This window comes from Oncorhynchus masou, chromosome 30 (assembly GCF_036934945.1).
Source record: "Oncorhynchus masou masou isolate Uvic2021 chromosome 30, UVic_Omas_1.1, whole genome shotgun sequence".
NCBI lineage: Eukaryota > Metazoa > Chordata > Actinopteri > Salmoniformes > Salmonidae > Oncorhynchus > Oncorhynchus masou.
This window is the reverse complement of record NC_088241.1, coordinates 3799189-3813630: the sequence shown is the minus strand read 5'-3', so window position 1 is coordinate 3813630 and position 14442 is coordinate 3799189. Positions and strand designations below refer to the sequence as shown.

The 14442-nt window shown below is 45.7% G+C and overlaps 1 pseudogene; it reads left to right on the top strand.

Moving 5' to 3' along the window:
• The first annotated feature begins 3832 nt into the window (after positions 1-3832).
• On the top strand, positions 3833-12380 carry LOC135521826 (uncharacterized; annotated as a pseudogene).
• The last annotated feature ends 2062 nt before the right edge of the window (positions 12381-14442 follow it).

Here is a 14442-nt window from a genome sequence, read left to right as displayed (position 1 = left end):
TCTACAGTCATGGCGTCTCAGCCTTTTCTAACCAAGGAAGTTTTCTAGGTTCCAGTCTTTCTAGTTTACTTCTCAAGCTCTGACCCTCTGGCGTATGTTAGTTCCCATGAGTCACAGTCAGCTTGTATTCCACCCATACCTGTGCTCTTCTCCATTACTTACACCATTAATACACATTGTATAGGGCTACAGAATTTACACCAACTACAGCTTTACTACACCGGAACTCTCATGTCACAGGGAGTGCACCTGTCACTCAACCAGTTGTCCTGTCATCTTTCACCCTGGCTTTTCCCCTCCTGTCAGCCACCCACTCATCTCAAAATAGAAAAAGATTAGATTATATCAAAGATTTTCATATTGACTGATCTGATATCAATGCTCACTTTCTGGCATAGCACCCAGCTAAAGAACATTTATCCAAGAAACACTTCTGTAACTCGTCTCTCTACTATGTTATTGAACTTTAACACAATCAGTCATCAGCAGCTAGCGAGGCTCCGACTCAAGGTCTGTAGAGCCTATTGGAACTCACTGCCCCCGGTTGAGAATGCCTGAAAACACACAGACCATAGATATGGGGGAAGGGTGGAGAGAGGGGTGGGTAGAGAGGGGGATGGGTAGAGAGGGGTGTGGGTAGAGAGGGGGATGGGTAGAGAGGGGTATGGGTAGAGAGGGGGATGGGTATAGAGGGGTGTGGGTAGAGAGGGGTGTGGGTAGTGAGTGGGATGGGTAGAGAGGGGTATGGGTAGAGAGGGGGATGGGTATAGAGGGGTGTGGGTAGAGGTGTGTGGGTAGAGAGGGGGGTGGGTAGAGAGGGGGATGGGTAGAGAGGGGTGTGGGTAGAGAGGGGGAAGGGTAGAGAGGGGGTTGGGTAGAGGGGGTGGGTAGAGAGGGGGATGGGTAGAGAGGGGGAAGGGTAGAGAGGGGGAAGGGTAGAGAGGGGGAAGGGTAGAGAGGGGGAAGGGTAGAGAGGGGGATGGGTAGAGAGGGGGAAGGGTAGAGAGGGGGATAGGTAGAGAAGGGGATGGGTAGAGAGGGGGGTGGGTAGAGAGGAGGATGGGTAGAGAGGGGGCTGGGTAGAGAGGGGGAAGGGTAGAGAGGGGGATGGGTAGAGAGGGGGAAGGGTAGAGAGGGGGAAGGGTAGAGTGGGGGAAGGGTAGAGAGGGGGAAGGGTAGAGTGGGGGATGGGTAGAGAGGGGGATGGGTAGAGAGGGGGAAGGGTAGAGAGGGGGAAGGGTAGAGAGGAGGAAGGGTAGAGAGGGGTATGGGTAGAGAGGGGGAAGGGTAGAGAGGGGGAAGGGTAGAGAGGGGGAAGGGTAGAGAGGGGGATGGGTAGAGAGGGGGAAGGGTAGAGAGGGGGAAGGGTAGAGAGGGGGCATTGTTTGGAATGAGAGATATTTTCCTTTTAGTACTTTATTTGCACATTGTTACAACACTGTACATATATTTGAAATGTCTCTATTCCTTTTGAACTTTTGTCAGTGTAAAGTTTACTGTTAATTTTATATTGTTTATTTCACTTTTGTTTATTATCTATTTCACTTGCTTTGGCAATGTAAACATATGTTTCCTATGCCAATAAAGCCCTTTAATTTAATTAAGAGAGAGAGAGAGATCAGGAGAGGTAGTGGGTGGTCGTACTCGTCAGCACCAGTGAACCCTGTGAAGGGGAGGATCACTGAGTTCATTCTGCTTTGGAATGTATGGGGGAGGAAAGCCCTTGTATCGACTTAGGACCTCACATTAGCCTATATATGCACACCCAATAACCCACCATCATAAAGGACCTCACGTTAGCCTATATATACACACCCAATAACTCACCATCATAAATGCCAAGAGTGTGCAAAGCTGTCATCAAGGCAAAGGTTGGCTACTTTGAAGAATTTCAAATATAAAATATATTTAGATTTGTTTAACACTTTTTTGGTTACTACATGATTCCATATGTGTTATTTCATAGTTGTGATATCTTCACTATTATTCTACAATGTAGAACATAGTACAAATAAAGAAAAACCCTTGAATGAGTAGGTGTGTCTGAACCTTTGACTGGTACTGTAATGCCCAGAAAAACACCAGCAAATCTGAAAGTGATCCCTGTTTCACATCAAACCAATTCAGATATTATTAAATAAAAATTAGCTCATACATTGCTGTACTATTTAAATAGTTAATGTTAAAAACACATTTTTAGAGCGATATGATGACAGTGTAACGATGGCCAGGTTTTCGCCAACAGGGACAGCGAATGGTAAATGGCCAGGTTATGCATGTCACATGTTGAAGAGGAGTGTTGTTGAGTTCATAGTGAGCTGGATGTATGGGGAGAGGAAGTAACCTAACACTACATATACTGTATGCTATACACTGTATCCACACCCAGAAAACAGCAAATCTGAAATTAGTTCCTGTTTCACATCAAAGCAATTAACACCTTTATTAAATCAAGAGTATCCTATACATTATTGATGTGTGTGTGTGTGTGTGTGTGTGTGTGTGTGTGTGTGTGTGTGTGTGTGTGTGTGTGTGTGTGTGTGTGTGTGTGTGTGTGTGTGTGTGTGTGTGTGTGTGTGTGTGTGTGTGTGTGTGTGTGTGTGTGTGTGTGCTATTGTGTGGTCTCTTTGTGTGTTTGTCAAATCAATCAAATCCAAAACAAATTGCATTTTACACATGTTCCCGAATATGAGTGAAATGCTTACTACAAGTCTTTCCCAACATTGCAGAGTAAAAAAAAATCTCATAAAAAAATCAGGAGGAATAAAATACACAAATACACAAGTGTGTGTGTGTGTGTGTGTGTGTGTGTGTGTGTGCGTGTGTGTGTGTGTGCGAGCGTATGTGTGTTGCATGGTGAAGAGGAGGGTCATTGGGTTAATGTTTAGCTGTATGTATAAGGGGATGGAAAGCACCGTATGCTATATGCCTCTGTGACTGTATTGGCTTTCCATGCCTAGAAGACCATATCAAATCCTAAAGTGTTTACAATTTGACCATAAAACACACAGTGAGTGAGGAGAATATTTGCATTGTTGGGAAGTTTGTGTGACCTGTCCACACATCTCTGTATTGAAAACACATTTACACATTTCTGACTTATTGAAAACCATTATTGCCTAACATTGACATTATACAGTACAAAACAACACAAACAGCCACAAAAACATACTGGCATGGATTTTACAGGCTGCCACTGCGCATAATAACTATATCAATGTGATCTTCGTTCTCTGTTCATGAGGTAGCCTATTTCACACTTTGATAATGACTTGTGGTTTCTCTAGATCAGAACGATGAGAACAGAACTCTTGTTCCAGACCGGGTGTGAGGTGTGACCTTGAATGGTGCCGCGTAATCACGTGCGCACTTCTCATGTCCATGAGAGAACCCTTAGCCCACCAGAGTTATAGGTCTGTCTAAGATAGCATTTAGGACTAGACCATCAGGTACAAATTAGTCAGCATATTGGCCTACGCCTCTATCCTAAATATTTGATACAATATAACTCATTTTTATTCTAGGCATTCATTATAATAACTATACAAGGCCTAAAAAGACGTGCTTGTGTGCGTGTGTTTACACCGCTCAGCCGTAGTAGACTGAGGCACGAGTAGACTACCCACTCAGCCCTAACCACGAGCCCCACATGCATGGGCGGGGCTTTGAGTGCCCCGCTGACCCACCAATCAGCAGGCAGTAAATAATTCACTGGCTACATGGATCCACCAATGGAGTTTGTAACTTCGGACGAACAACCAATAGGGCACGAACAAATGTGGGCACGTGTATCCGTGCACATGTTGAAGATCGTAAACCGTGGAGATAGAAAGAACTAGCAAAGAGGCAAACCAATGAAGGTCCGGTGATCGCGAGAGGAAGGAGACTGCTGACCTGATGTTGCAACGAGTGTAAGACAAATATCGCCAAGTGGTTTACAGAGATAGACGTTATCAAGGCCGTTTCTGGCAACCGTGCCGGTTCTACTGCTGTTATTTTGTGCAATATTTCAGGTGAGAGTTCTCTTTACAATGTTACATTGCTACATTCCTGCGCGGTTTACGGAATTGACTGTGATAGACTATACCAGAGACATGATACAATGTTTCCTTAATTACGTTCGTTGTGCTTAGTGTAGGCTACTCCTGATTTGTTACATCGTTGATAGTTGATGTAATACAGTGTTATAGAGCTGTAGGCTAGCGTTCATTCTAAAAGCATGGAACAATTGCTAGACCTTTGTCAACGTCAGACTTTAACATAATATATTACATTTGTGAGTGTCCGTTATAAGTATAATTATTGTGCTGAGTGTCATTTGTGTCAGTTGTAATGTTTGTGTTTGACATGATCATGGGCCTCAAACACACAAACACACCACAGTCAAATTCCCCTGCAGCCTACATACCTAGACGGGGCCGGGCCAACACAAACACACACACACACACACACATACACATACACATACACCGAGAAAAAGAAAGCTGAGGAGTGTATGGGTTTTGGCTCATATGATGCAGTGGGTTGATCCATTGGTCCATGTTACGTCTTTGTATTACATAATATTGGCAGGCATCCAGACATTCATCTTTACATTCCCACAAAGTCTATCCAAACATAGGCGTAATTGGGAAAGCACAAGTCCCAGGAAAGAGCCACCATAGTTATAATCAATCTGTCATAATCGATTTTAGGATTGTTACAATTATGTTACCCAAGTGTACTGTGGTCCTTTTCTTGTAAAAATCCCAACTTCTGTGACAGACTATTAAACAGTGAAGTGTGTGTGTGTGTGTGTGGAATCAAAACAAATACAATTTGTAAACTGCCGAATATGATGTGTGTAGATTTTACCGTGAAATGCTTGCTTACTTGTCTTTCCCTACAATGCAGAGTTAAAAATATATAATTAAAAATCAAGAGGAATAAAATACACAATTACACAAGTGTGTATGTGTGTGTGTACTTATAAAACTCACAACTTCTGTGACAGACTATTAAACAGTGAAGTGAGTTAATAAGACTGTCTGTGTGTGTGTCTGTCTGTGTGTGTGTTTGTTTGTTTGTGTGTCTACATTGCAGACGGACTATTATCACAGAGGGTTTTCTCTCTAGCAGAATGTGTGTGGCGAGACTTTATCAGTGAGTGTGTGGGGTGTGTTAAACGGTATGTTGTGTGTGTGTACATTTGTGTGCGTGGAGGGTGTATATTCGAAAGTGTGTATTTTTGGGTGGTGGGCGTTAGACCCTGTGTGTGTGTGTGGAAATATTAGTGTGCTCTTGTTACCCCTCTTAATGTAGTCTGAGGTCACAAACCAACAGGGACTCCCAGATTAGAGAGGGGGAGAGGGGGGGGGTACTGTCTACAGAGGAGGGGGTTAGGGGGGGGGAAAGAGAGGTAGAGATGGGAGGCAGACACAAAAACAGAGGTGGGGGGTATAGTGAGTGAATCAGAGTGAGGGGGGATGGAGAGAAAAAGCGAGTCAGAGGAGAGGAGCGAGAGAGAGAGAGAACCCCGGAGGCCGAGGAGGAGAGAGAGAGAGACCCAGCCTGCCTTATTGGATTCTACTACTGCTTATTCTACTCACACCCTTCCCCCTCGCGTTTCACTCTCTCTTACCCCATCTCCTCTCCCCTCATTGGGAGCCAGACATTCACTGCCATTGTGTGCCTACTGCATACCCCCAGTCACGCTCCACATCATGTTTAACTAGGCCACTGGTAGACCCACCATTTTGAATTGCTGTTATTATTTTGAGGTTGTAGGATTTAAAACAATGTCTCCCCTATAGCAATTTCCACAGCAATATCGCTCCTCCTCTTTCATTCAATTTCAATTTAAGGGATTTATTGGCATGGGAAATATATATTTACATTGCCAAAACAAGTGAAATAGGTAATAAACAAAAGTGAAATGAACAATGAAAAAAATTAACAGTAAACATTAGTTTACATTCCACTCACAAAAGTTCCAAAATAATAAAGACATTTCAAATGTCATGTTATGTGCAAAGGGGAAAATAAATAAACATAAATATTGGTTGGATTTTTCTTTCTTTCCGTTGAATATACAATGTCATTTGGCTGTTGTCATAGAGGACACATTTTGTTACTTGGCAGTTATTCTAAATCTTTTCTCTGTTTACCCCACTTCCCCTTGCTCTCTCGCTTCTCCCCCTTCCCCCTCTCTCTCCAATCACACAGTGATGCAATCACAGGGCAGCACTTCCTCCCAGCCCTCTGTTGATTCGCTGAGCTCCAGTGACAGCTACCTGTTCAACCACTCTGAGCAGGCGGAGGATGACACTGACGTCTTCCTGTCTGAACGCTCCCCCGCCGTCATCCTCGGCACTGGGGGCATGGTCAGGGGCAATGGGAGTGCCGGGGCAGAGAGTCCCGAGTCCCAGTGGGCGTGTGACGGCTTCACTGACCGCGAGGAGGAGGAGTCACGTGGTTCAGAGGTCACTGGAGGTCACCCCAGGGTCACAGCTGAGAGACAGAGAACAAGCGAGACGAGAGAGAGAAGACAGAGGGAGACCTGCTCTTTGCCCAGAAGGTGAATGTCAGAGAGAGATGCAGGGATTGGGATGGAAGACAGGGATATATAACTCATCTTCCTACAGATGTTTGAGACTGAACCAACTTCAGAGACCACAGTACTGTACCCCATTAATAATCATCCCTCCTCTCTCTCTCTCTCTCTCTCCCAGTGTGCTGAGCTGCAGGGGTTTGTAAGGCCCCTACTGGAGCTGCTGAATGGACTGAAGGGGGGACGATTTGACCGTGGTAAGCACCATTCTCCTACACTGGTGTGTGATGCTGCAGCCGTATTGATCTAGTCTGTATGGATCTAGTCTGCAGCTACTGTGTCTGTAGTTTTCATCTGTAGGCGTATTGGTGTGTGTGTGTGTGTCTGTGTGTGGATGTGTGTGTGTTGACTGTAGCGTGTCAGTGTTACAGTGAATGCTGACTGGAGGATTGTGTATTTGATTGACAGGTCTGAGTAGTTTCCAGCAGAGTGCAGCCATGGACCGCATCCAGAGGATTGTAGGGGTCTTACGGAGACCCAGCATCGGGTAAGGCCACACACACACACCTGTTTATGTGCATACTGGACTCAACCCTGCACTACTCCGTGTCAGCATTCTGTCACAACAGCAGAAAGAGAGAGCTTTCATAATAAGTAGTCCAGTTTGGATGTTTAGAGACAGAAGTGGATTTAGTCTGGATCTGTGTTTAGTAGATGAGAACAGGAAAGTTAATGTCCATGCTATTCTTAGAAGGGTTGTTTTCTAAGCCTTATAATCCTCCTCTCTCTACCTCTTCATTCTCTCCTCCCTCTCTCTCTCCATTTTCTCCTCCCTCTCTCTCCATTTTCTCCTCCCTCCATCTCTCCATTTTCTCCTCCCTCTCTCTCCACCTCTGTAGGGAAAAGTACATGAACACTCTTCTCCAGGTGGAGACGATGCTGAAGATGTGGTTTCCACAGGTGTCCCCCTTTGCCCCACCTACTGCCCCTACCCTCTTCCCCCCTCACCTCTCCCCCCGGGACAGCCCCAGCAGCACCCCCCCACACAGGCACAGAGACCAGTCGCACATCCCTGTGAAGGTGAGAATACACAAACACTCATTGTGCAGACACAATAATATGTTGATAAGTTGAGGCTGACAACATTCTCTCTGTCTCCAGAAGCGCAGACTGAGTTGGTCAGACACAGACTCTGACACCCCTGCTCCTGTACTCTTTAAGAGGCTCAACGCCAGTGGAGGAGAGGAGAGGGGGAAGGAGGGGCGAGACGTCCCCTCTGCAACTTCAGGGGTACCCCAACACCCCCAGGACCCCACCAGCAACCAAGAGAATGAGAGAAAGGAAGATGAGGACAGCAAAGAGAGAGAGGGAGAGTCATCAAGCAACAAAGCAGGGCTCTGTTCTGAGCCCGGTCCCACCTCGGTCCTTGTAGTGCCCATCCTTTCTCCCTGGAAAGCAATGGAGGGGAAACAGCTGCTGCCTGTCATGCCACCTCCCACCACCAGGGGCGGTCCAGCCATGCAGGACAGCGTAATCTCTTCCACCACGCCCTTCAACAACCTCCAAAGCCAGCAGCAGCCAATCGGGTGCCAAAGCCAGCCTGTTGCCGGGAAGACTGGGAAAAAGACTGTAAAGACCTGTCAGGGGCGGGTCCAGGCTCATTCAATCACGGCAAAGCCTTTGAAAAGGGGGGAGTGTAAGAGCAGGGTTAACCCCGCCCCTTTATAGACCTGATGCACTGAGCACACTCCGCCCAGCAGGCTAGTGTGACTACGTCAACATGCTAAAGCTGCTGTGATAGGGAGAGTCAGGGATAGAAATGGGCTGCAGTGCAAACACTTTATGTTTAGCCCCTCAGCCCTCGCACTAGCCACTCTCCCTTGGGGGAATCCCCTTTGAAACCGGATGCAGTTTGATTGCCATCTTAAGTGGAGGTCCAATTCACTAACGTTGCCCCCTCGGCCCTCGATTTAGCTCGAGGGAGCGAGTGAAGAACTTTGATCACTTGCGGGGTTTATATGACCCACAATTCAATGCAAATTGTAGTCATGTATCATACTCCAGTGGCCGCGAATGTCACATTTACTCATCGCGGCTGCATTTTCGGCCTGTCAGACAAAATGATGATTCTAGCTTGCTATATATATATATCAATGACATTGATTTTAGCGTTGCCAAATTGGCTTCGTCTCGTAGTGAGGAGCCTATAAAACCTAGCTAGCTTCATAAACATATTTTGGGGAATTCTGAAATGTATTGCAATAAATGACCAAACTAAAAAACTAGCTAGCCAGCTATGGAGAACTTTAGCTAGCTACGTTAGCTTGCTAGATACATGAAAAGCTTTAAGTTGGTTGTTTTTAAGCACAACTTCAAGATTTCCACTAAGGATGTTGCCTCTGATCATCACACTCTAATTTGAATTTGGACTGCAGCCATGGTTTTAGGTGCTGATGAGTTTCCTTAATGATGGATCTTTTGCAACTACCTAAACGCAATTAGGACCATTAATGAAAGTGATATCTGAGAGACTACAGTTATTACTACATGAGGACAGAATGTGTCCTTGTGAATCATAATCACAGTTCCATAACAATCAGATTATTTGCACAAATAGTGGTTGTAGATTGGAAGGTTGGTAAGCACCTCTTAAAGCCCATCGCTTGTTTATAGAATATTGGATCTCTGATTGACCGAATGATATACTCTCTTACTCCACTTACGAAATGGTAAATGCCACTATGCAAACTTAATCGAAACGCTGTTGGCTTAGGAATATTTGGGATTCAGGTGGTTGGAGGCAAGGAGGTGAAAGGTGACGAGGAGAGGATGGTTAGAAGGACAGGTGGAATAAGATTTGGGGATTAAGGATAGTTATATTCCTGGAATGATATTCCTGGAATCTCCTCAGAGATGATGCTTCCAGTGAATAACAGCAGAGAGACAGTTCAATAGACCGAGGCATTACTGATAGAAGTGAGGAATAATCATTAGACTACTGAATGACCTCTAGAGCTGAATAACATCAGAGAGACAGTTCAATAGACCGAGGCATTACTGATAGAAGTGAGGAATAATCTTTAGACTACTGAATGACCTCTAGAGCTGAATAATATCAGAGAGACAGTTCAATAGACCGAGGCATTACTGATAGAAGTGAGGAATAATCATTAGACTACTGAATGACCTCTAGAGCTGAATAACAGCAGAGAGACAGTTCAATAGACCGAGGCATTACGGATAGAAGTGAGGAATAATCATTAGACTACTGAATGACCTCGAGAGCTGAATAACATCTAAGAGGACATGGCAGGGACCTCTACTGAAGTCTAAAGAGGTTTAGAATCTATTCAATGTCAATCCATCAACATGACACAATCTGTGAAGACGGATGCAAGGTGTTTTGGGTGAAGATCGATTATGACTGAAACGAATGAACCACAACTGGGTTTTATTCTGTGTGGAGAAATGTGAAGCGGGTTATCCGTTAAACAGTAAATCACATTTCAATGGCCTAGTCGGTAGGGGATAGAATACCAAACAGACCTTAGATCAGCTTCTAGGGACAACTTAATCCTTTAAATGGCTCAGTGGGAGACTCTACAGACCACCCTGAGAGAAGAGTCCACTCACAGACAGAGACAGACAGAAATCCTGTTTATTTATTCACATGTTGACTTGACAATGCTGCATTTATTTATTACCTTTATTTATTAATTGGCAGCTGTGTTTCTCGCTCTTTAAACTTACAATTGGTTGACCGATTGGTTGACTGATGCTCTTGGGAAAGTTGCTGTACAGCGGACAGCGGTTTGTTTGTGGTTTTTACTGTTATGATGGGACAAAAAATTTTTTGGGGGGGGGTGATTGGACTTTTGTGCCTTTACCAAATAGGATGTGTACAAAAAACAAAGCATTTTATTCTTTCAAAGCATTTTCTACTGCATTTTGATAGTTTGCTTGTCTTTCTTAATAGCACAGTGCACAATCAGTCGAATAACACAGTACACAACGCCTAATTCCTGCCTTCAATCTCTTATCTGGCTTCCAGGGGTCTGTTGGGCAAAACTAGCTACCAACAGATCCCACAACAGCAAGGCAACCTCTACTCCAACCTGTACAGTGGTCATGTGTACAACACAATAGTATTCTATACATATACATCGTAGTCTTCTATGAGCTAACGACAGTGGCTAATTTATTTCTGTTTTTAGATTGACAGTTGCCTCTTCTCCGGGGTGTATTTTATAGTTGATTATGTAGGTCTGACTGGAGGATATGATCAGCGCTTGCTATCTCCTGTGTGCTTCTTGGCGCTCGTTAAACTTGTAAAACGTGAGGATCAGAAGCTAAAAGGGAGACAGTATGAATATGTATTTTGCACCATCATCGTAAGCTGCTATACATAATAGGACTAAAACATGACTGAAATATTCCTCATAACAAATCATTAATACACATGTATTTACTATTGAAACATATACCATTCAGCAGACGCTTTTTATCCAAAGCGACTTACAGTCGTTCGTGCATACATTTTCACGTATGGGTGGTCAAGCACCATGCTCTACCAACTGAGCTCCAGAGGAAATACATGATACAGGGTTTACAAAGAGTTGACTTATACTTAATCAACTGTTTATATGCAGAGCTTCCAGTAAAGCAGTGCTAAAACAAGTTCATATGGTTGCATCCATACTCCCTATAGCTTTCTACAAGGAGAGCCACAACTGAACACACAATCACTGGTAGCCTCCATGTTACCTACATACTGTCTTTACTTGGGGCTGGGGGATGTTTTTATGCTTGAGGTATAAGTTGCTCTTAACCACAGGTCTATGATCAGATTTTTCCGACCCTCAATCCTAACTTTTACCATTAGGGGTTGAAAACACACCTGACCCCGGGCCTGTGGTTAAGGGCCACTTCTACCTACTTGTGTTTTTTATACAGCTGTTTTGTGACAGGGAAACTGATTGCACAGATTTTTGTGATCTCTTTTCCATGTATGTTTTCTACTGCAGAGACCACTGCTGATTGGTCAGAAATAATATGTCTTGTTTATTTCAACTGCCTTTTTATATCTTTGTAGATGCTGTACTCACCCCCTCTAATCCTCCCCCTCTCTATCCTCCGCCCTCCCTTCTGCTCCTCTCTATCCTCCACCCTCCCCCTCTCTATCCTCCTCCCTCACTCCTCCCCCTCTCTCTACTCCTCCCTCCCTCCAACCCTCTACTCCTCCCTCCCCTTTCCCCTTCTCTATCCTCCTCCCTCCCGCTCGCTCTACTCCTCCCTCCCTCCAACCCTCTACTCCTCCCTCCTCCTCTCTATCCTCCACCCTGCCTCCTCCCCCTCTCTCTACTCCCCCCCTCTCTCTACTCCTCCCTCCCTCCAACCCTCTACTCCTCTCTCCCTCCTCCTCTCTATCCTCTGCCCTCCCTCCTCCCCCTCTCTCTACTCCTCCCTCCCTCCAACCCTCTTCTCCTCTCTCCCTCCTCCTCTCTATCCTCCGCCCTCCCCCTCTCTCTACTCCTCCCTCCCTCCAACCCTCTATCCTCCGCCCTCCCCCTCTCTACTCCTCCCTCCCTCCAGCCCTCTACTCCTCCCTCCTCCTCTCTATCCTCCGCCCTCCCTCCTCCCCCTCTCTCAACTCGTCCCTCCTTCTCTGCCACATTCTACTACTTTTGCCCTCCCCCTTTCTCTCATATCTGTTCATCCCTTTCTCTCCCTCTCTTACCTTCTCTCTCACTATTTCTCTGTTTCTCACTCTTACTCTGCTGTCACTCTGTGTTACTCTTCGGAGTACTTTTTACATTGATGATACAAAAATAAAATCTTTTAATAAATTAAACTTTTGAAGATTAATTTTTTGTGTTCTCTGTTATGTGTGTATGCATGGGTGATGGTATGCTGGGTTAGAGTGTGTTGGGTTAGTGTGTTGGTATGTTGGGTTAGAGTGTATTGATATGTGGGGTTAGAGTGTATTGGGTTAGTGTGTTGGTATGCTGGGTTAGAGTGTGTTGGAATGTTGGGTTAGAGTGTGTTGGGTATGCTGGGTTAGCGTGTGTTGGTATGTTGGGTTAGAGTGTGTTGGAATGTTGGGTTAGAGTGTGTTGGTATGCTGGGTTAGAGTGTGTTGGAATGTTGGGTTAGAGTGTGTTGGGTATGCTGGGTTAGAGTGTGTAGGTATGCTGGGTTAGAGTGTGTTGGAATGTTGGGTTAGAGTGTGTTGGAATGTTGGGTTAGAGTGTGTTGGTATGTTGGGTTAGAGTGTGTTGGTATGCTGGGTTAGAGTGTGTTGGTATGTTCGGTTAGAGTGTGTTGGTATGCTGGGTTAGAGTGTGTTGGTATGTTGGGTTAGAGTGTTGGTATGCTGGGTTAGAGTGTGTAGGTATGTTGGGTTAGAGTGTGTAGGTATGTTGGGTTAGAGTGTTGGTATGTTGGGTTAGAGTGTGTTGGGTTAGAGTGTGTTGGTATGTTGGGTTAGAGTGTGTTGGTATGTTGGGTTAGAGTATGTTGGGTTAGAGTGTGTTGGTATGTTGGGTTAGAGTGTGTTGGTATGTTGGGTTAGAGTGTGTTGTATATTGGGTTAGAGTGTGTTCGTATGCTGGGTTAGTGTGCTGTTCCATCAATTTCCATTATTGAAGTGAGCTGGAGTTAAGTCAGTCTGTTGGCAGCAGCCACTCAATGTTCGTGGTGGCTGTTTAACAGTCTGATGGCCTTGAGATAGAAGCAGTTTTTCAGTCTCTTGGTCCCTGCTTTGATGCATCTGTACTGACCTCGCCTTCTGGATGATAGCGGGATGAACAGGCAGTGGCTCGGGTGGATAATGTCCTTGATGATCGTTATGACCTTCCTGTGACATCGGGTGGTGTAGGTGTCCTGGAGGGAAGGTAGTTTGCCCCCGGTGATGCGTTGTGCAGACCTCACTACCCTCTGGAGAGCCTTACGGTTGTGGGCAGAGCAGTTGCCGTACCAGGCGGTGATACAGCCCGACAGGATGCTCTCGATTGTGCATCTATAGAAGTTTGTGAGTGCTTTTGGTGACAAGCCGAATTTCTTCAGCCTCCTGAGGTTGAAGAGACACTGCTGCGCCTTCTTCACAACGCTGTCTGTCTGGGTGGACCAATTCAGTTTGTCCGTGATGTGTACGCCGAGGAACTTAAAACTTACTACCCTCTCCACTACTGTCCCGTCGATGTGGATAAGGGGGTGCTCCCACCTCTGTTTCCTGAGGTCCACGATCATCTCCTTTGTTTTGTTGACTTTGAGTGTGAGGTTATTTTTCTGACACCACACACCGAGGGCCCTCACCTCCTCACTGTAGGCCGTCTCGTCGTTGTTGGTAATCAAGCCTACCACTGTAGTGTTGTCCGCAAACTCGATGATTGAGTTGGAGGAGTGCATGGCCATGCAGTCGTGGGTGAACAGGGAGTACAGGAGAGGGCTCAGAACGCACCCTTGTGGGGCCCCAGTGTTGAGGATCAGCAGGGAGGAGATGTTGTTACCTACCCTCACCACCTGGGGGCAGCCCGTCAGGAAGTCTAGAACCCAGTTGCACAGGGCGGGGTCGAGACCCAGGGTCTCGAGCTTGATGATGAGTTTAGAGGGTACTATGGTGATAAATGCTGAGCTGTAGTCGATGAACAGCATTCTCACATAGGTATTCCTCTTGTCCAGATGGGTTAGGGCAGTGTGGTTGCGATTGCGTCGTCTGTGGACCTATTGGGGCGGTAAGCAAATTGGAGTGGGTCTAGGGTGTCAGGTAGGGTGGAGGTGAAATGGTCCTTGATTAGTTTCTCAAAGCACTTCATGATGACGGAAGTGAGTGCTACAGGGCAGTAGCCATTTAGCTCAGTTACCTTAGTTTTCTTGGGAACAGGAACAATGGTGGCCCCCTTGAAGCATGTGGG